Here is a 27,817-nt window from a genome sequence, read left to right on the forward strand (position 1 = left end):
AGAAGAAGTGGTTAAAGAAAAGCTGGAGCTAAAAGAATTGTGTGTGTTGCTGGATGAGGAGAAGACTGGTGGAGCAGGCAGCCGGAGCTCTGTTGACAGCCAAATCAGCCTGTGCCAGTTAACTGCAACAAGCACATCCATAAGAGATGTTGGTGATGGGAGTAGTACTTCTAGCACTGGAAGTCCAGGCAGTGCAGACCATCATAAACATCATCCAAGTACTAGTCCAGAACACCTTCAAAAAACCAGGGGTGAAGGAAGCCCTGAGCATCAGAAACACAGGAGCATCAGCCCCGAGCATCTCCAGAAGCCTAGGGGTTCTGGCAGTCCTGATCATCACCTGAAAGGACCAAGTCCAGAACATCACAAAACCCTTGTCAAAGCACCTGAGCAACAAAAGCACAGCAGCAGCAGTCCAGAAACTCTCCCAAAGCACGTTTTGAGTAGTAGCCCTGAACACTTTCAAAAGCACAGGCCTGGCAGTAGCCCTGAGCATCAAAAGCACAGCAGTGGCAGCCCAGATCATCTTCAAAAGCACACACCAAGCGGAAGCCCAGAACATCTGCGCAAAGTGAGGGGTACGAGCCCTGAGCACCTCAAACAACATTTTGGAGGGAGCCCAGAGCATCTCAAACATCTCAGTGGAGGCAGCAGAGAAGGTCCCCTCAGGAGACAAGTAGCAGATGACCTGTCACCTCACCACAGAAGTATGTACAATGGAATGAATGGTGGGTCAATATATTTAGTGAGAGCTCGTTTTTCAAAATTCCTAAGGTAGTTTCAGTTCTGTGTCAACACTTTTGGAAAAAGAATAATATTTTATGTGAAATGAAAGGTAACAAGTCTGATGTTAGTATTAACTGACTTGATAAATAATCGGGGTGTACCCAGTTGTCCTTCTGCCAGGTTTTAGGTGGATTGATGAAAAAGCGGAGGAAAAAGTTCATCTTGAGCGCTTGTGTAAGGTATCAAGAAGCAACTTTTGGACTTGATTCTGCCCGGTGGTTGGTAGACATAAACTGTCCCTATGTAGACTTATGTTTACATCAGGTATCAGATAGGGAGGAGTTATGTGTGTTTCTTATGCTGTCTGTATTTGAGTCAGCAGAATGGAGGTGAATGTCTCCAATTTCATTTCCACCTTTCTAAGCTAGTCTGTCTATAGCTTTGAAGATTTTAAAATGTCCTCTTTATTGATGGAAGGCTTCTTACATGCTTTTCCATAAACTCTGGAGAAGATGCCAGATGAAGAGCTAGGCTCAATATAAATGAATCTGATACTCCTAAAGCTTTCCAAAGCCTTGATTTTTGCATGTATTTAATTATAACAAATTAAAAGTTAAGGAAGATCCTAAGGGATATTTGTTGTTATTGCTGCCCTTTAGGAAGATACCCAATGAACATGCCTAGCTTTAAGGAGCTGATATCCCCACTGATTGCAATTAACTTTTTTTTTTTAAGATAGGCACAATTTAAGTATCTTGGTATTTTGGGAGACAAGTGGTTATGACAATATTATTGAAATGAATATGGATTGGAATAGAGTAAATGAAATAATTAAACAAAATTCAAATAAACATTTTCTGTTGTTGAAATAACTTTTTGTAGACTTAGCAAAATTTCTGTAGTCTGCTCTTTTCTTCTACATGCTCTGAGATCTTTTCATAAAAGAAGTCAGCATCTTATTTATAGCTGAAAACTCATTTCTCAGTTCTTTGTACATAGATTTGAAACAGAGCTCAGAAGAAAGTGAGGATTTTGCCATAGTAACTTGTCTCGGATGGAGTTCATGTGTTGCCCTTTTATAAGCAGCTGTGAGAAGTCTTTCTGCCATCGCTGGAACTGACTGCTTGTTGTTGGATCTGCTTGTGAGATGGAGACAGTGAGCTCTCTGCCGGGTGCTGTCCTCAGCATTTATCATGTTGCTGTCTCGCATCAGTCCGTTCATCTTTGATGAATAACTTGCAGAATGCCTTCAGCTGAGATAACCTGCTTTGTAGGTGCAAGTCCAGATTACTTTCAGTGACATGTGCGTATTCCACAGGGCTGATAAACCCCAAAGCGGTAAGTGTAGAGACTTCAAATTAATTTTTAAAACAGGTAATTAATAAGGTGAATGTATGAAAACTATGTGAAGATGCAAATAAGTAAGTTCTAAAAGTTGACCTTGCAAAACTTCCTTTAAATGCTGTATTTCTTTCTCCATTCAGTTCAGTTAAAATAAGGGAACAACACTGACTTGTGAGTAGCATGTAGTATGGAAACACACTTCCTAGAGACTTCTTACTTTTGCCCATGATGTTCACGAATGTATTCACTGGTTACGTAGAAAGGTGATTTAAGGGCTTAAGTATGCATTTTTCAAACTCATTCACAGACAAGGATACAGGTTTTCTGCTCCCAGCCCGGTGGGCTTTCTGGTGTTTTCAATCCAAGTAGTTCTTTTTTGTCCTGTTTTTAACAGTGGGACGACAGCAGTTGTTACTTTAAACCTGAGGTGACTGACCCGCTTTGTGCAGGGCATCTCAAATAGCCGCAGCTGTGACTCAGATAACAGGGAGCTGGAGAGGGGAGCCAGTGATTTGGGAGTCTGTTTATTGACTTGAATCAGAGCATCGCCTGTCCCACCCTTTGTGTTAATCGCTTTTGCAGAGGAATCTGCACACGGATAAGTTGTCAAGCCTCTCTCATGTTTATGTAATTTGATATAAGCATGAGGTAGATGTTAGCTGTGAGTTGACTTCTGGCTTTGGTCTGACTTTTTGTCTCATTTTGGTCAAGTGTTAAACTCTTGTGAGCTTTGCTGTAAGGAATAACCCTTAAAAACTTGAGGAAAAGACTTTGTCTTCACATCCTCACAGCTAGGCTCAACTGCTGCTCTCCTACCTCCCCCCCCGCCCCGGCCTTTTAGGGAAGAAGTTGCACAAAAGTGCTAGAAGCGCTGACCAATATAACTTACCATCACTGCAAATGTAATCTGTAAACCTTAATTGGCATGTTTTATGTGTTCCTGTATACATGAACCTGCCAACTGAGTACAGACTGGGAGCTGTACATTGAGCTTGTAACAAAAATGCCAATTTTGCATCTGCGGCAAGAAATGCTAAAATTGTGCAAACATAGGTAAGAAAGTGGCATGGAAACCTGGCCTTAAACTCAGATGAGCAATGTAAAAGGATGCTCTTTTTGAATCTTATCCCCAAATCAAGTAGTAAGTCTATTGTATCATGTTGGTGAAAACCTAGTTTGCTTTAAAATTCAGACTATATTCAGCTAGTAGGCTGAGTGCGTGGCCGTTTGATTATTTTGCAGGGCATTTCCAGTGTTGCAGCAGTACTTCTGTGACTGTCATTTGTTTGACCAGCAAGAATGAAGTTTTTGTGTTGATAAATGGTAAATAGTGGAGAGTAACATCTTTTGACTCTTCTGTAGAAATAATATATTTTAATCATGTAATTGGAACTTACCCGGCTCAGTAGAGGCCTGGCCCGTCTCCCTTTGGATGAGATGGAATGGCCTCCATTGCCTTATGTGGACTCCAAATCAGGTCTGAGAGGAGAAGGTATTCCTCTGCATATCAGACCTTGCTCTGAGAAGTACTATACTGTCCACCTGAAATTGCTCTTCTTTCTTGGAAAGCATGTTTGCAGACAGCCCAGCTGTTTCTGTTGAAATGAAATCTTCCATCCATAACTAATAGCTCCTATTTACCCTGAGTTCTGGTCTTGTTAGCACTTGCATGACCACAGGGAAGCAATGTATTCAGTCATGTGCAGTTATCTCTACCAAAATTTTGTATGTAAATATACAGGGAGCAGAGATGGAATCTCTGCAGGCTTTAGTCAAACTCTTAAGCAATATAATGTTATGATGGTTTCAGAAATGCGGTGTGTAGCTATAATCCGCATTACAGGATCTGGTATATGCATTCGTTGTTTGGGCCTCGTGCATCTTTTAAGCTCCCGTGAGGGACATGAGAAGTTGTCTTTGGTCCGTTGTCTTTTGTGGAACGGGCGCCCTCAAGCTGTGGAGTCCCAGAAGTGGGGTCTGAAAGCTCCGTTTGGCTTGGTGCTTGTTAGTTGAAAACATATTTCATTGTAAAGGCTCTAACCAAATTCAAGGTGTGTTGTAGCAGTTAATGATCTTTTGCTGGAATCCCTCTTAAAATGTTCTAGTTGATGAGCACAGGGCTATTTGGGATAGGAAGATGGCTGAAATTAGGTAGAAGATAGCAGTGGTAAAAATGTTTTACAGTGAACACTTATGCAATCTCAAATAATACATGACAGTCTTTAACTGACACAAATATGTGGGTGCAAAAATATAAATTAATGTGTGTTCAGGATTTGCAGTCTAAGTGTTTTTTATTCTAAGCGGTTTATTGTAAATTTTCTGTTTTAGAAGTCTTTTGTTTGATTCTGGGCTTTGACTTTTGTGTGAAAGGAAACTATCAGAAGGCTTTCAGATGTGCTTTTTGCTTCCTGCTGAGGTTATTAATGACTAGAAATAAAAGTGCTGACTAACACTGTATGCGCTGCTGGAGGTGCGAGGACTCGTGTACAGAACAAATGCAATGCTGTCTCTCTTGAGCAAAAGTATTTGTTGGCTTAAATGGAGACTCAGCTTAAATTTTGAAAAATGCTGCTATAAATGTGTTGCTGCTTATAAGGAAAATAAAATAAGAGCCTACTGCTTTGAGTAAAAAGAGGAAAGTGCAATGTGACTTCAGAGAGCAAAAATCGGTAATAATGTGACTGAGTTAATTTCAGTGGAAATAGCTCATATCCTGCTGCTCAAATAGTGGAATGATGTCACGTGTCTGTGTAGGCTTGCCTACATGTTACTTCTCATACAGTTGAAATGAAAATAATTTGCTTGCCGTTCGTAGCAGTGCACAATACTTTGTGTGTAAATTGAGCTTTCCCGATGGCACCCAATATACATCTGACATTTTGAGCCTAATACAGTGTTATTTACTCTTAAGAGTAACCTGCTGTATAAACAAAGGCTACAGGGTCGATAGAATTTCTGCTTGTCGCTGTGAATTAATCTACTATTTATTTCAGAGGTTTATTATTTTAAGTGTAGAGGTCTAAAACTTCCATGTCAATGGGAGTCTTTCAGTTGAATTCCATAGGATTTGCATCAGACTCATAAATCGGGTTCAGGCATTACAGACTGCAAGAGAACTGAGGCCTGATATATGAGTATGTGTGTGATTAGAGCACGCTGTATTTATTGACAAAGTCCTTTCTGTGGGGTAATTTGCCAAGCTAAAACATGGTTTATAATATGAGAGCTATGAAACTACTAGAAACTCATGTCTGAGGGCTTACGGGAGAACTTTACATTTGCATTTCTTTAACTTCACTGGCAAAACTAGTTCTGCTTTAAATGTTTGAGTATATGCTGGATCATCTTTCCAGTAAAAGTATGTGAATCTTAATGGGAAGACTGTCTGTTTATAAAGAAGCTTGTCTGGTTTAAAACAGCTGGCTGAATGTTCCAGCACTCTGGTTCCTGAGAAGTTCAGCTGAGGATCAGAGTGGGAATCAGCCAGTGCTGACTGCAGAGATGTGCTTCCCTCTGTAGCTATTTGGTGGGAGATGGGAGGTTGCAGTACACTTTAAAGTGGGAATGCATAGGAAGGATTCAGCTTAACAGTCCCCCCCCTTCCAGGACTGCAACTAAACCACAGCCACACATGGTATGTAACACTTTGCGTGAACTCACCACTTGCAGCTTCTGTGCTAGTATTTCTGAAGTGCCTGGTGAAGGCTTCTGAATGCTTAAGTGTTGAGTGCTGAGCTGAAGCCTTACCTACCCCCTTGGTTTTGTTAATGCTTTTAGGGCAGGCAGGACAAGCAGTACATGAATAACACCTGTCTTGGGTTGAAGCCTTGTTGTCAGCTGAGAGCATTCTGGGTGGGATTTTCTTACCTACTGTGGTGTTCTTCAAAACCATCAAAAATATCACTCACCAAACAGCCTATCCCCCTGCCATTTAAGGGCCCGGTGTGGAAGAAGGGTAGGCGGTACAGTTAAAGACCAGTGCATTTAGGTTGTGAGCTCCTCAGTGATTAGGAAATCAACAGCGAAGTTCCCATAAAGTGGGAGTGAGATCCAGTTCCTCTGAGTGTAGAAGAAGAATGTGAGCTGAGGTGTTTTTGAGACCGTACTTAAAAGAAACCACATGCATGAAAATGTGTGCACGGTGCTATTTCTGCACTTGTGTACTGTAGAAGCCCATGAGGATGTAATGAGAAAGGCTGTTGGAAAGTACAGCTAACCAAGGGCTTAAAGGACAAAAGCATTCCGCAAGTATTTTACTATCACAAGGAAGATGACGGCTACTCTTCTACTTAATACCATCTACAAGTGATGCCGGATTTTTCATTGATGGATTTTTACTTTTTGCTTCCATCTTAGTCCATTTAGTGAACGGTGATCGGATGGCTAAAACCATTCTAGTAAGACCTCAAACTTAAAAAAAGGAAAGGGAAGAGGAGAAAAATAATTAGTGGGTTTTTTTTTGTTTTTTTTTCCTCCAAGTAAACTAGGCCTGATAAAGTTCATAGTAAATTCTCTAAGGAGAATCTCAGTCTCTTCTTTGATATCTTTAAAGAAGATGAGTGAAGTTTTGGAAGAGAGACTATGCTGATTTTCCAGTCTTGAGGGGGAAAAAAATGAGAACTGTGGAATTGTCAATTTAATAATAATATCTGGAAAAATACTGGAACAAGTAACTAAACTTTTTAAATGTCTAGGTGGTAAGGAGGAAATAAGTTGAGGTCAACTTGTTAAGAAGAATGATACAAAACAATCTCTCTCCTATGTATTGTAAAGTAACAGGCGCTGGGGAGAGTGGGGGATAGGGAATGTAACTATCTTGAACTAGGAAGGGTTTTGGCCCTGTCTCACCCGATATCCCCTGGCAAGCTAGGGAAGCATGGCTTGATTAAACTCCCATAAGGCAGGTCCACAGCAGTTTGGAAGATGTGTCTAGAGATGCATCTTCTCAGTAACTGTCTGTACTTCTTGCCCTTTCAGGAAGGCTGTATCAGAATTGAGCTTTCACAGGCATCTGTCATTCTTCACTGTTTTCTTTCATAACTTGCTAAAGGAATGGAGTGTGTGTGTGTGTATATATATATATATAATATATACACACCATATACACACATACATACTTAATATTAGTTATTTATTTTGCAGTGAACACAGCAAGGAATTTTGGTATTTGACAGCCTTGAAAGGTCAGCAAATACCTTCACTACTGTTTGTTCTGGAATGTGCAAGAAATCTCATATACCAAAGAATGCAGAATAACACATGATATACTGTGAAGGAAAACTGAAAATGTTTTTGAGACTGCAGACCCTGGCATAGCTGACACAGTTTGTATTAGTTCTTCTAGAGGAACAGAATAACCAGAGTACTTTTGCACATTGCTAAACCATTATCGAACATGAGAGAGAATTAGCAAAAGTTTGGTAAACAAACTTGCTCTTTAGAAGTGGGCAAAAATATTTTTCTCAAGGAGTGGTGTAGATCTAAAACTACTCCTCTTCCACAGCAGTGGAAAAGCAAGGATGCTGCTTAATGTGGTGGTCTTGAAGTAATGTAGGGTATCAAGGTATGGGCATGTGATAAGCATTACCTGTATTACCTGTCAATCTAGGAAATGCTCTAGGGCATACAACTAGTAAAAAAACTGATGACAGGGCCTTGTGCTGCCCTGTGCCTTCCCAGGAGCTATGTTACAGAGGAGCCTGCAGCTTGAGTGCACGTAAGGATTGAATTGGACGGGTTTTGAAAGACAAGCTCCCAGAAAGTGCTTCCTTTAACATCTGAAGCCTTAAGCCTGTGCATTAAGGTTCAATAAAGAATTTTAGCATGTCTTTTAGGAGTATGCACGAATAGTATTAAACCAACATGTGAAACTCCTGTTGATGCTACTTAGAATAAATGCTTGCCTGTTCTAGACACTTGTATACTGTACTATAGAAATGCACGTGTGCACAGATGTGTGCTGTAGTCTTACTTCTGAAAACAAAATGACTCACCGTGTTGTCACACTGGAGATACTGTTCTTGCTAATGAGACTGTTTAGGGTTTGATACTGCATTTGTTTATGCAGGTGACAGGCTTTATACACTTGCAGATTCCCACCATGTTCACAGCCTTCCAGGAGCAGTAGTTTTTGCATGGCACCATGCAAACAAGCTGGGCCTTAGAAATTTATTCCAGGGGAAGCGATAGCAATCCCTTTTTGCCCGCAATGTTCTGATGTGAAGGAAATCTACACTTCTGTTTCAAGAAGTTCTACTCTTCTACCCTCTACTTTCAAAAGGATTGATAGCTGAAGGTTTCCTTGTTATTGAATATGCATGGTTTTTGTGAGCTGCAGATATCAGATTGATATCCCTCCCCCCTTTCCATTATCAGACAAGAAATAGGAGATGTTTTACAGCATCTGCCAGTCCTAATGTGGCTAGCCTCATGGCAGTACTGATTCTGACTGGCTCACAGTGGGCAGTCAGGCCACTTTTGTAGCATCTTGACTCTATGTGTCGTTTGACGTCTCAAGCGCTTGAGGTGTCTGCTGTAAGTCTTGTCTTGTGATTGAGAATGGAGAAATTATGCTAGAAGAGCAACTAAAAGTCTAACACAAGATAAAAGCTTTACAGTGCTAGTACCTGTATTGGGCAGGGATAGTCTCTTGCTACATTCTATGTGCATAGTTTAGACTATCTACAGGTAGAATGGAAGCAAGGAATTATTTGGATTTTCAGTTTTGCTAGGTACGTTTCTTCTCTTTTTGTAATCTGTTGCTGCAACAATAAATTCTTCAAATTAGTGTGTCAGCCATCTCTCCTCAAAGTGCAAAACGCGTTACCCTAATGCTGTTGGGTTTGACAGAAGATTCAGCCAAGAAATATGTTGCCCATGAGAACAGGGAATTTTCATGAGTCCTGGCTTGGCAACCAAATTTCATGTGTGTTTTTTTGGAGGCGTGTGTTTGTGTCCAGGAACAGACAAGAAAAGTCTAGCAAAATCAGATGGGTTTAGCAATATGGCAAAAGAGAGAGAGAGTCCAGCAGTACCTAAGGATATAATGAAGACTTTCAGTGGAAGATCCAGGTGGCTCTCACAGCACTGTTCTTTCAGCGTTGTAGAGCTGCTTAAAAGCATAGTGATGTGCATGTAAGCATAATCAGAATGATCTGTCGGGCCAGGGACAATGCACATTGCTCTGAAGTAAAGAATAGCTTAGCAGATGCATTGGGTTGCAATCCTCATTTATTTCCCCCTCCTCCCTCTCCCCTTGCAGTTATGAAGTGCATAGCTTTACACTGTTGGCTCTAAATCGTGGTCATTCACCAACAGCTCTAACATAATGTGCTGAAGTGATCCTGCTGACTTCTGCAAGCTTGTCTGTGTGTTCCTTATTTTAAGTACAAATGCAGTATTTGCTGATATGAGGGCTTGGTCTTGTTTTAAAGGGCAAAGCTGTGCAAAGCTTTTTCATTCAAGTTGGCACTGCAAGAAATCACATGGTGCAGGGAATTTGTTGCAGACCTAAAGTTCAGACCGTGTTGATAAGTAAGCTTTAATTAAATTTGGGGTTGGAAACTGTGCTTTGGACACTGCAAAACAAACCTAACGTAGATCAAAGTCATAGAAAACGTTTTCCAGAACTAGTTTACAAGTTGTGTTCTGCAGCACAAACCCAGCTGTGAGAGTCCTGTCTGTCCTCGTAAAACACATCATCCTGTGATTGCTGCCTTTCATGCAGCACTTAGTTAATGTTTTCTGTTTCAGTTTTATTTCATCATCTCTTATATATTGTGTGCAGTGTAGTAGTAAATAGGCTTAATTTCTTTTGTGTATTGGAAAAAGTTTAGTGTTTATGACTTTTACGTTTGTGTAGTACATCTCATTAGATAAACTTGGGGTCACATCCAGATCTGACGTGATTCTTCTGGTTTCAACAGCACTATCCCTGTTCCCATGAAGAGGGACTTTCCCCCTAGCCAATACTGAGGTTTGTTACTGCAAATCTGGCAGTGACTACAAAAGATAAGAGGTTCTTCTAAAATGTTTCCTTTACCTGGATTTATTTTTGATAGCAGATGAGGTATTATTCAGAGGGAGGCAGGGATGTAGGAATTCCTCCTGGTCCATCTTATTATTCCATGTCTAGCAGCTGTTTTAATGGGTGCTGTCTGGCTAATATGGAGTCATCATTTGGTGGTATGAAGAACTCCACAGCATTTCCTAAATGTGCCTATGCTTTAGCACTCGGGGGAAAAAAAAAATCGTGTAGATTATCTGAATGAGGGAAGAATATGATGATTCACATTGTGTTTCCTTACATGGTAGCAGTTATGAATTTAGGGAACCACTTTTTACTGAATTTGAAATGAAGCAACAAGTGTTCAGTCAACTGCTCGAATGCCATGATAATAGGTATGACAGACCTATCAAATTAATTAAATTAAAACTAACAAATTAATTTCAGTTACTAAGGATGAAGTGTGTAGCGCTGGGTAGCATTATCAAGGGACGTTGCCGTGAGGTTGTTTCCTAGTGTTTGGATTTTGGAGTCTGTATTTCAGGTGCTGGAAAGTAAACTCATGGATGAAAATGGTAGCAAAGGATTTGTTCAGAGCCAGAAAAGCATAGAAAACCAGCGGCAGATGAAGGTTCTCAGAAGTATATTACACATTATACAGGGTATTCAGAGTGTCCAGGGGATGGTATGAGGTATTTTCTGAAGACTTTAGTAACTTTGGGAAGTGTAAGCACCTAATTTAGGCACCTAAGTTAGTCAAAGATGGACAATGTGAATATACTCCTAAAGGATGGATTCTCGCTTGGTCTATCCTTCAGCTAAAGGGACTATGGAGCAGGAAGAAGAAAGAATTGTCTTTTAGAGTCTTATTGACGTTATCTAGGCTTTGAATCCACACGTGCAGGAAGGGCTGAAATGAAATTGCCTGTTTGCTGCCTCATGGAGGGAGAGAAGCAGGTAGTGAGGGGTCTCTGGTCTTCATTTTCAAGCCAAAGGGTTCGAGGCAGTACACTGCAGGCAGCAGTTTGTTGCTGGTGTAAGTCAATGTTCCATTACCTTTGCAGCACTTGTGGAGCAAGGAGGAAGCAGGAGGGGAAATGATCCTTGGCAGAAGTTTGACTAATGATTTCTCCCCGTTTCTTCTGTTTTTAATGTGGGTAAGTTTCCTTTCCCATGCCTCGCTCGAAGCATTGTCGAATTCATAATTCGTACATGAAATGAATCCTGCAAACCAGGCAGTACTTAAATGAACAGGGTAGAATTTGAAAAATCTGGAAAAAAAAAATGTTAACTGTTTTCCCCAATAGACTGGAATCACCATAATGACTGAGCAGATTTTAATAAACCTTTCCAAAATAATGTCTTTTGGTTCTTACTTAGCATGAAAAAGTACTGGACTACATAATCTGAGGAAATGAAAATGAGTGAAGGGAGGTGGTAGGATAAGAAAGGCTGTCTTAGTGTTAGCTCCCTGTAGTGAAGAGTGTTGTGATACAGCACCAGAATGGATCACAAATCTCATTGACAGTACGCCAATGAGAAGAAAGAAAATGCCTATAAAGAATGAGTTTGTGTGCATTTTTTATTTATTGTAGAAATATCCTCTCACATTAGCATATTTTCATAAAGAAAATACAGCATCAACCATAAACTCTTTAAAAATAATGACTACTTCTTGTTCCAAGCTTTGCCTTAGTAATGCACTACTAAGTAAATTTCTGTCTTTTAGTTAAGGTCTGAAAACAATTTCCTACAAGTCAGAAGACAAATTGAGGCTTTTTGGTAATTCCTTATGAGTATTTTTTGTTGTTGTTTTGAAGATTATCGAGGAACTAACTAAATAATCTTTTGAAGGCTGTAATTAGAAAGCTGTCTTGAGTAACTTGAAATCCATAGCCTTTAGCGTTATGACTCTTTTTAAGCGTAGCCTTGATTACCTTTAATTTTTCAGTTTGTCTAAATGTTACCTTTGGTTCCTGTTAACTTTATCAAAATTATTGTGGGAGAGAAAACTTTCATGGAAGATCAATGAGATGAGAAAGATTTTAGAACTGGACAAAATTAACATGAAATTCCCTTTCTGTTTTAAAAAGTTTAAGTTAAGAGAGCAGATGCTTTGTCTTGGAGAGACTGGAGAGTAAAACGGTGCAAGTGCCTGGGGACTGTGGTCACACTGCCAAGGTTTTTGGTGAAAAGCAAAAATGTTTATCAGAGAGGGTTTTTATGTTTCAGATTTCAGCACAGAGTGATATGTGCTCCTTCAGGAAAAGAGATAGATGTGGGCTATATTCTCCCCCATCCCCTTCCTTCCATGTATTATAGATACTTTTGTGCAAAACTCCAGGTATGATATGCACTTCTGTCTGGAAAATTCTATGTCCATGTTTCAAAAAGATAGGTCAAATGCAAGAGCATATACAATGTAATAAAGTATAGATTATATTCTAGCTCTACAAATGAACTGTATGTTCAAATATACAGGCTGTCTGGGATTTAACAAGAGATGTGAAGTAGAATTAATGCAAGAGTGTTGCCACCTGTTGCCAGGCTATCGCTATACTGATGGCACGAAGTGACACCTCCTCTGTGCAGGAAGTTAATTTTATGAGCGTCTATGAGACAGCCTTTCTGTATGCCAGGCTCTATGTAATGCTTCTAGGAGAAAACTATACATGAGTGAGCACTCAAGCTGTTCTAACGCGAGATATGATTGCGCTTCTGGAGACTAATCTGTTGCTTCTTTCCTTTTGACTTTGCTTTGGTGACAGCCAAGGGCCGGCAGTGTTTGCTTGCTAAAGAGATAATGGTAGACTGATAAAAGAAGACAGCTCTGCTCCCTGAGTGATGTGCAGATGTTAGTCACTGATGTCTTAAAAGTCACAATTACTGTGGGTGTAATTTTGGCCATGCTGTTTGGAGCTTTTTCCTCCCAAGTAAAGGAATTGCATTAAATATTTCACTGTTTTTCAGGAAAATGGAATTAGATTGGGAAGGGTGTTGTTGGTGCTTTGGAGAGAGAGAAAGACAGGATTTTACTGCCCTTGGATTACGTTCTGCTGGGCTACAGTTATTTCTGTCATTACTTTAGATGAGATGAAAGTCAATGTAAAGACTCCCATGGACTCCTGTTTCTGAGCAGTGGACCTGTGACTAGGAATATGAAGAAAGCCAAGTGATCAAGACTTACCAAGCAGCACAGAGTAAAAGGAAAGGCAAACAGAAATTTACAGTAGACACAAAGCTTCCTATAAAACTCCATATAGCTGTAAAATATGTTTTTAAATTTATTAGAGACTTTTCTCTTTAAGGTTAGTTTTTCTTATTTTGTCAGATAGGCAAAAGCAACAGGTTTTCCTTGGCTGTCTTTTGCTAGCTGGTCATTGTCAGTGTGACCAGTCTCTGAGATCCCTGCACTGTGACCTGGCGTTCATCAGAGCAACGGACATGTTGTTGAAATGATAAGCCTAAAAGCTTGAGGGTAAATTAGCAGAACTTCCTGTAATCATTGAACTTTTCTTCACATCAGATGTTCTGGTCCTTATGTATTTTGAATAACAAGAGTATAGTCTGCTTTTTCAGTAATCCCTTTTGCTACATATGTACAAAAAGAGAAATCCATACACATGCTCATCCCATGTAATTACATATATATACGTGTGCACACACACACACACACAGAAGGAGAGAAATCCAAAGCAGAATCAAGAAAATACTGAACTAGATGAATTGTAGGGCTTGTTTTCTTGCTGAACAGCAGTGTTCTTTGAAGCATGAATAAGAATTAATGCTACCAAGATCAACAATTAACCCCTGGACAATTGGAGTGATGGAGGTTAGAAGGTGACATGGGTGGTTCCAAAGTGCTGCTTCCAGACTGTTCAACACCATTTTGGTTTTTGAGGAAAAGTGGAACGTTAGAAGGAGAGGAAAAAACCTGTCTTACTGTTAAGAGCTGGTAGTACAGAATTGCCTTTTGATTTTATTTTCATGGGAACGTATGTTTCGTACTTGATAGTGAACTTTTTCCCTGAACCTCTGTTTCCCATGATAGTTAGAAGTTTGAAAAATCAATGCGAAGGAAACAGCTGTGTGGGGTTGGAATAAAACCTTGACCCACTAGGCCACAATTCATCCTTTAGAACATTAAACGGGGGATTGCACCAGAAGAGAATGGTCAGTAAAGCGTGGGGAGAAAGGACAGAGGAATTTGGAAACTGCTGAAGTTGCTTTCATTTCATTTTGGGCACGGGGGAAAAATCTGAATGAGAAGTTGATGGTAGAGGTTTTGATCTTGTTGTCATTGAAATCGATAGAAATATTGCCATCGTTTCTAGAGGAAACGGATGTAGCCTCACTATTTAAGATTCAGTGCTTCTCCATTGGTATAGACTAATTCACTGACACTTAGAAAGGGGTAGGTTAGGGGTAGGTTAGGGGTAGGTTAGGGGTAGGTTAGGGGTAGGTTAGGGGTAGGTTAGGGGTAGGTTAGGGGTAGGTTAGGGGTAGGTTAGGGGTAGGTTAGGGGTAGGTTAGGGGTAGGTTAGGGGTAGGTTAGGGGTAGGTTAGGGGTAGGTTAGGGGTAGGTTAGGGGTAGGTTAGGGGTAGGTTAGGGGTAGGTTAGGGGTAGGTTAGGGGTAGGTTAGGGGTAGGTTAGGGGTAGGTTAGGGGTAGGTTAGGGGTAGGTTAGGGGTAGGTTAGGGGTAGGTTAGGGGTAGGTTAGGGGTAGGTTAGGGGTAGGTTAGGGGTAGGTTAGGGGTAGGTTAGGGGTAGGTTAGGGGTAGGTTAGGGGTAGGTTAGGGGTAGGTTAGGGGTAGGTTAGGGGTAGGTTAGGGGTAGGTTAGGGGTAGGTTAGGGGTAGGTTAGGGGTAGGTTAGGGGTAGGTTAGGGGTAGGTTAGGGGTAGGTTAGGGGTAGGTTAGGGGTAGGTTAGGGGTAGGTTAGGGGTAGGTTAGGGGTAGGTTAGGGGTAGGTTAGGGGTAGGTTAGGGGTAGGTTAGGGGTAGGTTAGGGGTAGGTTAGGGGTAGGTTAGGGGTAGGTTAGGGGTAGGTTAGGGGTAGGTTAGGGGTAGGTTAGGGGTAGGTTAGGGGTAGGTTAGGGGTAGGTTAGGGGTAGGTTAGGGGTAGGTTAGGGGTAGGTTAGGGGTAGGTTAGGGGTAGGTTAGGGGTAGGTTAGGGGTAGGTTAGGGGTAGGTTAGGGGTAGGTTAGGGTTTGTTCCTTGGGAACGGATTTGTTTGGTATGACTTTTGAGACAGAATCACAGAATAGCTGAGGTTAGAAGGGACCTCTGGAGATTGTCCAGTCCCCCCCCGCCGTGCTCAGAGCAGGGTCACCTAGAGCAGGCTGCCAAAGACCATGCCCACTTGCATTTTGATCATCTCCAAGAATGGAGACTCCACAACCTTTCTGAGCAAGCTCTTCCACCAGCTGCCCTCACAGTAAATTCTTTTTTGTTATGCTTAAGTGGAGTTTCCTGTGTTTCAGTTTGTGCCCATTGCCTCTTATCCTGTCACTGGGCTCCACTGAGAGTCTGGCCCTGTCGTTTTTACTGCCTCCCATCAGGTATTTGTACGCATTAATACACTCGTTGCCCTTCCCCCCACCCCCGAGCCTTCTCTTCTCCAGGCTGAACAGTCCCAGTTCTCTCAGCCCCTCCTCATAGGAGAGATGCTCCAGTCGCTTAATCATCTTTGCTGGACTCACTCCAGTATGTCCATGTCTCTCTTGTACCAGGGCACCCAGACCTAGACCCAGCACTCCAGGTGTGGTCTCAGCACTGCTGAGTAGAGGGGAAGGATCACCTCCCTGGACCTGCTGGCAATGATCTTCCTAGTGCAGCCCAGGAGGCTGTTGGCCGCCTTTGCTGTGAGGGCACATTGCTGGGCCATGGTCAACTTGTTGTCCACCAACCAGGATGCTCAGGTCCTTCTCTGCAGAGCTGCTTTCCAGTCTGTTGGCCCCCAGCCTGTTTTGATACATGGGATTGTTCCTGCCCAAATACAGGACTTGGCATTTCCCTTTGTTGAACTTCATGAGGTTCCTCTCTGCACATTTCTCCAGCCTGTTGTGATCCCTCTAAGTGGCAGCCCAACCCTTCGGAGTATCAACCACTCCCACCAGTTCATGGTGCCCTTTCATCAGGTATCAGGGTGGTTCAAGTGCCCCGTGTGTCCCAGGGCCTGCAAACATGAGGCTTCCTCCAGTTGTCTGAAGAAGGCCTCATCTACTTCTTCCTGATCTGGCAGTCTGTAGCAGACACCCACCCACAAAGACTTTTTGCAGACTCTGCAAGTTGTACCTCAGATTTGTTTAGGAAATGCGAATTCATGCTGTTTGCCTTCCTTTTCATAGACTAAATTTGACGTGACATCAACACACAGGCTGTCGCTGTTCTTCTGATGTAATCTGAGGGATGAAATCAAAGATAATTGCTTAAAATTTTGGTTAAAGTTTAGGAAGTGACACGATCTCAGTTGGTGTGTGAGAAGGTGAGAGAAGAGGAGGAAGGTGCTGACTAGTTCAGTAGTTGAAATGGTTAAGTAATTTTCTAAAAACCCAGTAGGTACATGAAAATGAGAGTTTTTGATTTATTTGAATCTCGGAGGGATGTAACGTGAAAGCCTCTTCAGGTTCTACTGCCTGGCCAGAGACTGCAGTCAGTTTAATAAAAGCCACAGCTAAATTGACCAGGATGAATTGCTGCTTCATGCATGAAATAGATGCTCTAGTCTTGTGCTGGTGATTTGGTGATGTCTTGGTGATGACCTTTAAAACTGTGGAACCAACATGCAAAATTTTTAGTGGATTATTCACTTGATCACTTTTTGGTACCCCCTGGACTCTTATATGATTGATAAATATCATTTAAGAAACCCTCAAAAATAAGATATGAGAGATTTAAAGAATTGTGCTTTTCACAACAATAATACTTCCCTTTTCCCCGAGAGATGTTTAAGAAGCTAGTCTAACAGCAGTTTATGCTGCAAAGGATGTTGGTAGCTCACTGTAATCCGGTTCCATATGAAATTCCTGGTGTTATTCTTTAAAGCGCTCATGGGGCTTGACTTAAATGATGAGCCTGTCGTCCCTCTCTCTGTGTGCGGTGCTTTGTTACCCACTGCGGTGTCTGGGCTCATCTCTTGGCAGGCCTTTGCTTGAAAGCCCAGGCGGGGAGAGAGAAGTCGCTGTATTTTTTTCAGGGCTGGATCACCTAAGGGATGCCCCGTTCCAGTGCCTAAGGGAGTCTTCAGCGCCAGCCTCTGTACCTCGGCTTCCCCTTTAACTTATGGTGAGAATAAAGCGTTAGGAATGGGATTAGTAAAGGCTAGGAAACTGAGCGGAGAAGCCAACAGGAGGCCGAGGGGAGAAGTACATCAGGGCATCACCTCTTAAAGGTAATAGGTCAGCTGTGGTATGGATGTTAACTCTCCCCTGGAGAGAAAATGCCTAATGACACAGAGATGAGGGATTTCTGTTGGTACAGGAGAGACTTGGGTTTGAGTCAGGCGCTGTGGAGATTTGAAAATACTTGTGCTGTTTCCTAGGTGGGTATCTTAAATGCAGCGTTATGTGAACATATACAGCCGGTTCCTGCTGAGAATCTCATCTTGGTAATCTTGACTAGATGGAATGAACTGTCAGTGTCCATTAGATGCTGGAGACAAGCAGTGCGTGTTTGAGAGTCTTGCCAGAGTAAAGAGCAGCTCAGCTGGTGAATAGCTCAGCTGCATCAGGCTGTGCAGGAGCAGGGTGAGGGGTGTTTTATGTGCCTGCTGGTGGAAACGCCAGTGTCTACAGGACTTTGGGAATCCGCAGAGTTAGGCCACATATAGTAAAGACTTTGACAGTCTCGCTAGCACCTAAATGCTGGACATAAGCGACTACTTGCTCTTTCAGATTCTTAGTGGTTTGGGTTCTGACCCTAGAGGGGTCAGGTGATCCTACAGTTTTGCTTTGTTCAGAGGTTATTGCGTAATCCGCACTTATACCTAGGCTCTCATGCAGTTTCAGAATGGCAGAAGGTTCAGCAGTGTCTTGGCTAACTGAAGCAAAGACTCAGTGTAGAAAAGGAGAATTTAATTCCTAATAGGAAGTGTTCTTTAGTTCTTTAGAGCTTTAGTTTTGCCGCATTTGAGTGACAAGCATGTTAGAAATGTATATGTGCCTAGGTTTTCATTGAAGTATTGTTTTTTCTTTATTTACGTGTGTTCTGTATAGTGTCTTCAAAATGCAGTTTGTCCCTATCTAACTAGCAGGTGGAATCGGAGAGCAGATCATCTGCTCACTTGGGCCTTCCCATGCTGCTGTACTTTAGCAAGCGAGGCTGTTCTTGGCATTTGTAAGCTAAGCGTGGTCAGTCTGCGTTATTGCTTGGATGTATAACCTCTGCAGAGGACATAGGTGTTCTAGGAAGTGATGGAAGAAAACATCATCTTTCCTTTGAGTCAGTCATAAATCCTGTTAGAGTAAAGTCTGAAAGATTAAGCTAAGATTCTTTCGACTTGTTATTTAAAGTCCCAAAGACCAAGAGCAGTAAAATTTTTCCAAGGCTCTCTGCTAACATAGCTGATGCATTTTGCTTCGCATGCATTTCTCCTGTTGTTTTGGCTGAAAATATTACCGTTCACTTCTTGTCAGGAACTGTTGCATAATACTGTTGTGTGCTTCTGAACAAATGCAGCCTTTTACGCCGATCTGCTTCAAGTCCTGAAGCAGACTCACTTTCTCTTCTCTCATAGTAGTACCTATTTATTCTCTTTATCAAAACCGTCCTTTGTCTTATATGATCTCTTTGCCCCTTTTTGTTCAATCCCGGTTCCCTGCCAGCCTTCAGTATTTGATTTTTGGAAGTTCAAATAGATCTAATTATAAGCAAAAATACCTGCTGAGAGTGGAAATAGTCTGAGACTGTGTCTGGAAGAGATCATTGCCTTTGTGGGAAAACCTCTTCTTTGTCCTGTTGTTGGAAATGCTGTTTCCTCTCTGACTATATGTCTTCAAAAAAAATCTGTGTTAAAGCATTTCAAAATATCTGAGCTGGATTTCTGCTTATCCTGGCTGGTGAAGTCAATATGTACCTGGTGACTATGCGATTGCCCCTACTCTGATTGCCTGAGAACCACCCGCTGCAGTGCCCTGTGACTCCCAGCTGCTCACAAGTGATCCTGCAAATTACAGGTTTCAATCCCTGTAGTGCAACAAACCAGAGAATATTCTGCCGGGTAAAAAAGGATCGTGATTATTCTTTACGCATCTCCCTTTTTTTCAATGTCATCTTGTATTTATCAGAATGAACAGCATTTGGACTCTCATAGTTGCATCTGGCTTGACTGTCTGATGAACAAGCGTAGTTATGAAAGAGACGGTTTCTTTAAGGGGCTGTTGGCATCCCAGTCTTCACCACTGGAAAAAGTTGTAAAAAAATGAGTGAATGTTGATGGTGCAGTAAACATGGGTGTGTGTTAAAAGACTAAGCTTAAGCTCAGTGTAGTCATAAAGCAATGATTTCAAATTATTGACTTCTGGAATGTGAAGTCATGAAACTTCAGTTATGGAAAATCTTTTTATATTAAAGAAATGAACCTTAGGTCACAAATAGTTTCCTGTGTCTTTCTCAACAGCCAGGCCTCTGTGGGCTCTTCACCAGCTCTCCGAAATGATCCTAATTTGGCAATATTAGTACTGGATTGTACTGTCTGGTCATAGTGGGGAAAAAAGTTGGCCAAAATCAAGATCCAGTTTCTGCTGTTCCCTCTGCTATAGCCTTCCTGCATCGCCTGTAGATGTTCTGCGTTATCTGTCAGGCTGCTCAAGGCACAAACTCTTTCAGGACCGCTCAACATTGGCTTTGTTGTCAATGGTGGAATATGTTCTACTGCCTGCTTTTGTAAATACTACTGCAGTTTCTCTTCTGTCTCCATGGTGTACTCCTGACTTGCTTTACAATGTGAGTAATAATAATAATAATAAAAGGTTCTATTATTTATTTACAATTATGTATAGTAGTGAATATTTTGCTGAATCTAGTCATAGGTTTTAAGCCTATGGCCATTTACAGTACATTAGGGTTGCTGATGGAAGAGACACTAAGATTTGTTACTATGCTTTAGATAGGATCCTGTGATCACTCCAGCAAAGTCTAGCTAGAGGATAATCAAACTAGCACTCTTCTGCAGGAAGATCTAACAGATGACAGGCTGGGCTTAATTTTTATTTGAAGACATGAAAGATGCAGTGCATTTCAGTGCTGGTAAAAGCGCTGCTTCTCTGGAAGGTTTTAGCAAAGTTAAAATGGTTCTACAGGCCAAGCAGGTAGAAAAGTTTAAAAAAAAAAAAAAAAAAACCACCTCTGGCCAAGAGCAGAATGTGCATCCAAAATGTTACTTTTTCAAATAATTCTTATAATTCCAACTTCTAAAAAGCTGAAAGTGCTGTCAGACAGCATGGAATGAGAGAGCATCTCGAAACATAGGGGATAAAACCTTGGAACAGAAAACAATGAAGGACTAATGGCTTGATCTTTTGTTGCCTGCTATACCAGAGAAAGGAGTGTTGACTGGAGCCATGTGTTGCATCATATGAAGTGCTGTATTGCCAAAAAGTACAGGCCTGCTTCCAGCCTCTGACTCTGGCAATTCAGACAACTTGAGTATTGCACTTGTACTTGGTGGTCTCAGTTGAATCCTGAAAAACTTCTTTCCCTTAGATACTTGCAGAAGCTTTATGCTTGCATCCAAAGGCAGCATTTAGTTTTGATGCATACTTTAAGATATATTGCACTTTATGTCGAATACGTACTTTGTACTATATGATTTGCTTTAGTGTTTCCTGGTTGAATAGACAAGGGAATGGCAAAAATGTGGTGGAGAAAGAAAGTACTTAGGATGTGTTGTTGTCAGAAATGGCGCATTCAGCAAAGTCATGTGAGAAGAAAGCAGCCCTAAAACTTTTCCCTAGGGAGCTAGAAGACGAAGGTCAGAATAATTGTGCCTTACCTGGTCTGGTCTGTGCTTTCACCTGGCCTGTGGAAAGTTATCACAGCTTTGTCTTTCCCTGGTTGTTACTAGATTGTTGGGGCCCTTGCGGTACTTCAGAACAATAATCTATATGAAATATAGAGTATGGAACTACACTGTTTAGGATTAATTGCTTAGCACAACTTGCTTAGCATAAGTAGCTAAATTTGCTGAAGCCTTAGGCCTCAGACTGTAGCTGCTGCTATGTGCTTTGAAGTAGTTTACCAAGGACACTGGTGCAGCTGGGAATGATACATCCTGAGAAAGTACAGATAAACTAGCAGAAGCCAGTGGGAACCAAGGTTAAGGGCTAGACAGCTTTGCTAAACAAGCAGCAAGGTACAAGGCATGACCGCTGTGTGCGTGATCGGTGCAATGATTGGCTACCTGTGACATAATCTGTATGAACCACAAATCAAGGGCCAGAGCGCCGAATACTTGTACTTATAAAATAGGCAAATTGCTGAATAAAGATGGAATTGAACCTGCATTCTGTGAATGCGTATGATTCATTCCCGTCACTCCCGCGGACCGCGACATCTGGCGACCCCGACGTGATACTGCAGAGGAGAAGCTGGCTTTGCTAAGAGTTCGAGTAACGGGAGTGGATACCGCCCGGGAGGCTCGTGCCCGGGGAAAACGAGCCTGGCCGTCTGAAAGAAGACGGGAAAAGAAAAGTCGTAGCTACGCAACTCTTCTGACCGGTGAGTCAGGCGCCCTTGTGAGGCGGCGGGCGGTATGGGAAACGCTGTATCAGCGGTAGAAAAGGCCACGTTAGAAAAATTGTTACAAGTGGCAGCACAAACAGAGCGCCAGGTGGAGCGCCAGGCGCTGGTGGACTTGCTGTGGTGGAGAAGGCGGCGCGGTTTGTTACGGGAGTCCAGCCAGGTCTTTAGCGCGGTAACCTGGAAGAAGGTCGGGAAGGAACTGTGGGAATCCATCCAGAACGGAGAAAAAGAGGCCAGGCGTCTGGCCAAAATATATCGAGACGTGCGGCTCATGATCGAACAGCTGCACGGGGAGGCACAGGCGACTGCTGCCATACGGAGGGCGCTGCAAGTGGAGCCCTCTGCAGCGGCACTTTCGCCGGGGAGCGGAGTGCGCGGTACCCGGAGCGGAGTGCGCGGTGCCTGTCTTTGATACACCATCCGCGGGGGGGCCCTCGGTGACAGATGAGCCCTCCCTGCCGTGTGCGGCACCTCTCTCTAAGCTAGAGCGGGAGGCTTGGGGGACTGGCACAGGATATGAGGACTTGCCACCGTACAAGAAAGGGGACGTTGCTGATGCCTTTGCCGCCCCCCCGCAGCCGTCCGCTCCCCCTATGGAAGTGGATCCGGCCACTGTGCCTTTACCTGAGGAGAAAAGCGTTGATCTGACTGAATATTCAAAAAAAATGGAGGAACTGTTGGAGGAAATGAGGAGGTTGGATAGGGGGTCGAAAAAGGCGCATGTGAGGGAGGCGTATAAGAAGGCACATCAGGCTATTGTGGACGGCCTGAAGGCGGTTGAGGAACGGTTCTCCGGGGATCCTGCCGGCGGATCCCAGGAGAACCAAGAGATCGCCCCCAGAGACTGGGTGATTACCAACGTACTCAAAGGGACGTGGTCCCTTGAGCAGGCGGAGCAGCATCTGCAAGCCTGGAAAAAAAACCCTTTAACACAGAAAGAGTATTGAATGATTTTGGACCGTTTACTGAGAGCACCGGAGAAAGCCCTACCACCTAGGGACCCTGACTTTAATATGGCAAAAAGGTGGCGCGGGATCATTCAGAATGCTGAACTGGTTGGGGACATGCAGTTTTTCCCTATAGTAGCCCCGGTCGTGACCACGGGTCAGGGACAGACGAGGTGGGAGCCTCTGGATTGGCAAGTGGTAACAAAGCTGCAACAGCTGGTAATGCAGTACGGGATAAATAACCATCAAGTGCAAGCGCAGCTGAGAGCACTGGTAAAATATCAGAACCTGGTGCCGAGCGACATCCGCGCCCTTGCCGAACTGATTTTGGGGCCCACCTCTTTGCTGGTGTTTCTGAATAAGTGGCAGGAACTGCTTGGTCAATGCCAATTATCTAATTTGGACTTACCGGCAGATGACCCGTTACGTATGACATCTTTGGACATGCTGATGGGCAACGGAGCTTTTAGAGACCCCGCTCGACAGGCGGCACTGCATCCCCGAGTCCTGATGCAGTCAAAAAACGCTGCCTTAGAGGCATTCGCTGCACTGCCCCAAATAGGGAAAGCTAATCCGCCTTACCTGTCAATAAGGCAGGCGGAAGACCAACCGTTCCTGCAGTTCGTGGACAAACCTAAGGAAGCCGTTGATGCGGCCCCGAACGTGCCACAGGATATGAAAACAATCATGGTTAAGGAGATCGCTACGCAGAACGCCAATCCAACCTGCACAAAACTGCTCGCCACCTTGCCTCCAGGAGCGACTTTGCTCCAAATGGTGGAAATTTGCTCCCGAGCACCCATGGAGCTAGAAAAACAAAAAGCGAAGATCCATGCTACTGCATTAGCTGTAGCTATGAAACAGGGCCCTACACAAGGAGGGGGCGGCCGCAAAACAGAGAACTGCTACATCTGCGGACAACCTGGGCACTGGAAGAAACATTGCCCCCTCAGACGACTGGCTAAAGACAACCGTATCTGCCAGCGTTGTGACAAGTTTGGGCATCGGACAAGTGAGTGCCGTTCAAAATGCAAGAAAAGCGGCACCCCGTTGTCGGGAAACTGGAACAGCCGCGCCTGGGACGCGGCGAAGAAATATCCCATGGTTGCCTCTTCGAACACCATGCAGCCACAAGAGGGAGCGCCGGAATCGATCTGGCCCTGGCAGAATCAGTAAGCATTGCCACTGAGCAGGTCCACTTGGTAAATTCAGACGTTTGTGGCCCCTTGGGGGGGGGGCTGTCAGCCTTACTGATAGGACGATCATCTGCCTTTAGACAGGGAATTTTTGTTCTCCCTGGATGCATCGACGCCGACTACCATGGACCTATAAAAATCATGCTGAAGGTCTTCTGTCCCCCAGTTACAATACCAGCAAAAAGCAAAATTGCCCAATTGATCCCTTTCAAGTCTGCGGTCCCCCTGGCCAGCGGAGATGATAGAAGAGGAGGTTTCGGCTCTACGGGGACGCCCCTGGCCTTGTTCTCGACTGCTGTGTCCTCGACTAGACCCATTCGAAAGGTCATCATTACCTCTCCAGACGGAATGAATCACCTAAAAGCCGAGATGATGATGGATACCGGTTCCGACGTCACCATAGTACCTCGCGACTCCTGGCCTGCCGCTTGGGCGCTAGTGGATAGCACCACTGCAGTACAGGGGATTGGTGGTTCAGCCCCCACCTGGAGAAGTGCGAGACCCGTGAAGATCTGCGACGAAGAAGGTCATTTGGGCGTGGTAACACCATACGTAATGAATACCCCTCTCTGGATCTTAGGCCGGGACCTTCTGTCTCAGTGGGGCCTAGTTCTCTCGTGCCCTTTTTAGTAATGGCCGCTGCTGACACTTCTCCGCCCACGCTGAAAATTACATGGAAGACTGACGAACCAGTGGGGGTCGAGCAGTGGCCGCTGCAAAAGGAGAAGCTAAGGGAACTTAACAAATTGGTAGAAGAACAGCTACAATTGGGACATATTCAACCTTCAACCAGCCCATGGAACACACCTATCTTTACCATACAGAAAAGGTCAGGAAAATGGAGACTGCTACACGATCTGCGAGCTGTGAACGCAACAATGGAAGATATGGGAGCGTTACAACCAGGACTGCCATCACCTACCATGCTCCCGCGGGAATGGAGTCTGCTAGTAATTGATCTGAAAGACTGTTTCTTTAGTATCCCCTTACATCTGGAGGACTCCAAACGCTTTGCATTCTCAGTGCCAACGATAAATCGATCTGGTCCTTCCAGACGCTATCAGTGGGTCGTTCTACCCCAAGGTATGAAAAACTCCCCCACGATATGTCAATGGTATGTAGACTGAGCCTTAGAACCCTGGAGGCAGAGACATCCCGAGGCTATAGTATACCACTACATGGACGACATATTAGTCGCAACAGAAACCCCGCTGCTGGAAGAGAGTCAACGGGAATTGAGTCAACAACTCCAGGCCTGGGGTCTTACCATCGCCCCTGAGAAGATCCAGCAACACGCACCGTGGAACTATCTTGGTATGGTCATAACCGAGACCCGAGTCTACCCAATGAAAACCTCGATCACGCGGAAGATCGCAACAGTGAACGATGTACAGAAACTTCTTGGGGACATTCAATGGATCCGTACTTACTGCGGCATTACCAATGAGGAAATTCAACCGCTGGTGAATTTACTTAAGAATAGCAAGAACCCCAGAGAAGCAAGAACGTTGTCTCCTCCAGTGCAGGAAGTCATGGCTAACATAGAGAGGAAGCTTGGAAATGTACAAGCCTATCGCTATGACCCCATGAAACCCATTGACATAGTGTGCTACAATAAACAACAGGAGGTGGTTGGCATAATTGGTCAAACAAACGAGACAAATCAGCTCACGATCCTGGAGTGGGTGTTTTCGCCAGTCCAGCCACGCACAGTGATTATGCCCAGGAAAGATGCTGTGGGAGAACTGTTACTAAAAACAAGACAGCGCGTCCGCATCATATCAGGGAAGGAGCCCTCACGCATCATTCTGCCCCTGGTTTCTTTGGATCTCGTATCCGAATGGACCCAACAGAGCATTTCATCCGCCCTGGCGACGTGTGGGGTTCCCCTCGACAATCATTATCCAAAGCACCCACTACTGCACACGCAATTGATGCTTGAAGAAAGGAAGGTAATGGCAGATGGCCCCATCCACAACGCGAAGTCCGTCTTTACGGACGCTAGCGGCAAAACAAAGAAGTACGGATACGAATACGTGAATGTACGAGGAGAATGGGCTCGAAAGATCATGCAAGGTGCCCCCGAGCACTCCGTGCAAATTTTAGAACTCATGGCAGCTGTACTCGCGTTGAAGGACTTTGCAGAAGAACCTCTTAATCTTATAGTTGATTCACTATATGTGGCGGGTGTGTTACAACGACTACACTCTGCTCTTATTGGGCAGACCGCTAACCCCAAGATTCAGGCGTTGTTGATACAAGCAAGCGGCCATTTAAATTCTCGCGTTCAGCCATTCTGGTGCACACACGTCCGTAGTCATTCGGGACTGCCGGGAATATTGGCGGAGGGCAACCAGCGCATAGATGCCCAAGTCTCAGCCGCCGGTGAAGAAAAAACTAGGTTACAGCTGGCACAACGATCTCATGCGTTTTTTCACCAGTCAGCTAGATCTTTGCAAAAGAAGTTCAACTTATCCCGGGCAGAAAGCAGGGCCATAGTGGCCGCGTGCCCTGATTGTGCACACATTCCCCCGCTGCAGGATACAGGGACAAACCCACGCGGGTTAGAACCTCGCCAGTTATGGCAGACCGATGTCACAGAAGTCCCTGCCTTTGGGCGACTGCGCTTTGTCCATGTATCAGTCGATACATTCAGTAAAATGACCTGGGCCACTGCCGCAACCTCCACACGCTTTACTGCCTGCCGCCTGCATTGGCTGCAAGCCTTTGCCGCGCTGGGGAAGCCGGCTCAGATAAAAACCGACAATGGACCTGCCTATACGAGCGCCGCGTGCGCTGAGTTTATGAGAGCTTGGGACATTACACATTCCACGGGGGTCCCCTATAATTCCACTGGCCAGGCCATAGTGGAGCGCCGTCGTCAGGATTTAAAACGCCTTTTTGCTATTTTGAAAAAGGAGGGGGAGGTATCTCTCCCCGTCCATGACATCGTAGCAAAAAGCTGTTATGTGTTAAATTGGCGCAACCTCATTGAAATAGACCAAGGGGAGTTGATCAGCCCAGGGGCACGCCATGCACAGACTACGAGACCTATTAAGACGCTCGTGTCCCGATGGGTACCACAAACACATTCATGGCAGGGGCCTGTGGAATTACTCACTTGGGGCCGAGGGTATGCTTGTGTCATTGCAGGTACTGGTACGGAGTGGATACCCGCGAAGTGGGTTCGACCGTGGTTGAAGAAGAGTAACGTTGGACCTGCGGACGACTGCCCACTGGAAACAGCCCGTGAGTCAGCTACTACCTGCGCTTGAAGACCAGCGGCAGGAACTGGAAGCTCTTGACAGAGGACGAAAACAAAGCACCAGCCTCACCCGGAACGAACGGGATTGTGATTGTGAGCGTGCTGCAATGACTGGGCACGGACAAAAGAGTGTTGGGGGGGTTGGTGGAAGAGCGGTCCTAGTCACACTTATAGGCAGCATAATTAGTTTGAGCAGCATGAGTGCGGTATTACCCCCATTTCATACTCCAAGGAAGAATGTGTGGCTTACGATCGCAAACAGGACCGGCCAGACATCGTTCTGTCTGTCTATGGGCAAGGTGGGTGACCCTTTTAGGACATGTTTAATCGGTGTCCCCACCTGGAGGGCAGAGGAATTCAAGGCATATGTTGGTAACAAGACAACCTTGAATTTCACGGCCGTCGATAAGACCAGAATGGCCCCAGAGTTAAATAAGTGGCAACGTAATGGAAGGTGGCAGTGTCATATTATCCTGGCCTTAAACAAAACCCTAAATTCAGACCCTGAGGAGTTGGATCTCTTCGGCTGTATGGCCGCCAGCGCCTCAGAAAAAGATACGGGCGGGTATGTCAGCTTCCTTCCCCCTGTGGG

The sequence above is a fragment of the Apteryx mantelli genome, chromosome 3 (genome assembly GCF_036417845.1).
Source record: "Apteryx mantelli isolate bAptMan1 chromosome 3, bAptMan1.hap1, whole genome shotgun sequence".
In the NCBI taxonomy this organism is placed as follows: Eukaryota; Metazoa; Chordata; class Aves; order Apterygiformes; family Apterygidae; genus Apteryx; species Apteryx mantelli.